This window comes from Callospermophilus lateralis, chromosome 4 (genome assembly GCF_048772815.1).
Source record: "Callospermophilus lateralis isolate mCalLat2 chromosome 4, mCalLat2.hap1, whole genome shotgun sequence".
In the NCBI taxonomy this organism is placed as follows: domain Eukaryota; kingdom Metazoa; phylum Chordata; class Mammalia; order Rodentia; family Sciuridae; genus Callospermophilus; species Callospermophilus lateralis.
Window position 1 is genome coordinate 2,213,851 of NC_135308.1, and position 2,596 is coordinate 2,216,446.

Genomic DNA, 2,596 nt, shown 5'->3' on the forward strand with positions numbered 1-2,596 from the left:
CCATCCTTGCATCTCTGGAATAAAACCAAATTGGTCATGATGTACAATCTTCTTAATATGTTGTTGAATACAATTTGCTAATATTTTAATATTTTTGCATATAAGTTCAACAGGGACATCAGACTGTAATTTTATTTCCTTGGCATATCCTTCTCTGGGGTTGATATAAGTGTGATTGGCTTCAGAGAATGAATTTGGAAATATTCCATCACTTCCTATTTCAAGGTTTAATTTGAAGAGTAGTGGCATTAGTTCTTATTTAAGGGTTTGGTAAAATTCAGCTGAGAATGTTATCTGGTCCTGGATTTTTCTTTCTTCCTTTTTTTTTTTTTTGGAAGCTTTTTTATTACTGCTCTGTCTCACTACAAATTATTGGTTGGCTTAGGTTTTCTATGTCTTCTAATTCAGTTTTGACAGATTGTATCCATTTCTTCTAGGTTTTTCAATTTATTGAAGTTTTCAAAATGGTCCCTAATGAGCTACTAGATTTCTATGATGTCTGTGCTGATATCTCATTTTTCATGTCTGATTTTACTAAATTGGGTCTGCTATATTTTTCTTTTGCTTAATTTGGCTAAGAAATTATCAATCTTGTTTGTCTTTACAAAGAACCAACTCAATTTCATTGATCCTTTGTATTGTTTTTAAATTCTCAAGTCCATTGATTATGGCTCTGATCTCAATTATTTTCCTCTTTCTATTGGTTTGGGTTGTTATTGTTTTTCAATGCCCTTGAGCTGCATCATTAGGTGATTTATTTGGAATTGTTTGATTTTCTTATGTAAGTCCTCATAGCTGTAAACTTTCCTTTCATAACTGCCTTCATAGTATCCAGTGATTCTGGTATGTTTTAGCACTAGTCTCACTTGAGTCTAGGAATTCTTTAATTTCTCCCTTGATTTATTCTATCACTCCTTCATCACTCTAAAGAGTATTATTCAATTTTCATGTTTTTATATAATTTTTATAGAGTTTGTCATGTTGATTTCTAATTTTATTCCATTATAATCTAATAAGGTGCAAGAAACTATGCCATTTTTATTTTTTGTATTTGCTAAAATTTACCTTGTGACCTAAAATATGATCTATTTTGTAGAAGGTTCCATGAGTCACTAAGAAGAATGAGCTGTTGTTAAATGAATTATTCTATGGATGTCCAATAAGTTCACTTGATTTATCATATTTTTCTTGTCGGAAGAGTCTTTATAGAGTTTTGGTCTGGATGGCCCACCTAAATGTGAAAGAGGGATGTTGAAATCACCCAATATTATTGTACTGTGTTATATCTAAGGCTTCATTTTGAGTAGTTTGTTAATGCAATTATGTCTACAACATTTGGTGTTTAAATATTTATGACTGTTATATTATTAATTTTTTTACCAATATGAAGTGACCCTTTTTGTCTCATATGATTAACTTTGGTTTGAAGTCTACTGTGTAAGATCTGAGAGTAGCTACTCCTGCTTGTTTTCAGTCTCCATTTATATGGTGTATCAATTTTTTTCCTTTCATTTTTAACTCAGGACTGTCTTTGCCTGTAAGGTCCATGTCTTGCAAAGAACATGTAGTTGGGTCTTGTTTTTTAACTCATTCTGTCAACTTGTGTCTTTAATTGGAGAGTTGAGACCATTTACATTTAATGTTATCATAGAGATGTTTATTAATTCCTACCATTTTGATTTATTTATCATGTATAGTTTGGGCCTGCTTCCCATTTGCTTCTCAATCCTTTGAATGTGATTTTATCATTTGTGAGTTCTAGTGTTAGTTTTATATTTCTTCTTTGTGGAATATTTGTTTAGTTTCTGTATTGCTAGTTTAGTAGTCATGAATTTTTTTAGTTTCTACTTATTGTAGGAGATTTTGAGTTCTTCTTCAATTTTGAGATATAGCATTGCTGGATATAGCAAAATTGATTGACCATTATTTTCTTTCAGGACTTGAAGCATCATTATAATCCCTCCCTGATTATAGAGTTGGTGGTAAGAAATGAGAAACAATTCTGACTGGCTTGCCTTTAATTGTGACCTGACACTTTTCTCTTGAGGCTTTTAAAACTATTCTGTTCTATAAGTTAGGCATTTTAATTATAATGTGTTTTTTTTTTATCTTGTTATGTGGGGTTCTGAATGCCTCCTATATGTGGATGTCCATCGCATTCTCAAGTGTAGGAAACTTTTCTGTTATTATTTCCCTGAAGATGTTATGCATTCCATTAGCCTGTATCTCACTTCCAATGAATCTCACTCCTCAATTCCACTGATTTCTAAATTTGGTCTCTTACTGTTATCCCAGAGTTCTTGTGTATTCTTTTTATGGTTACTTCTTTTCTTTTCTTTAATGCTGTCTGGATGTTCATGGCTGGCCATTTGTCTTCCAGCATTGAGATTCTACCTTCAGCATGGTTCATTCTATTAGACAGACTTTTAACTGAACATTTTATTTGGTTTATTCTGTCTTTCACTTCCAAGACTTCTATTTCTCTTTTCAGGATTTCTATCTCCTTATTAAATTTCTTATTCATATCCTGTACTGATGTCCTTGATTCATTCAGTTGTTTTTGTGTTCTCTTGGAATTAATTGATCATTTTTTATA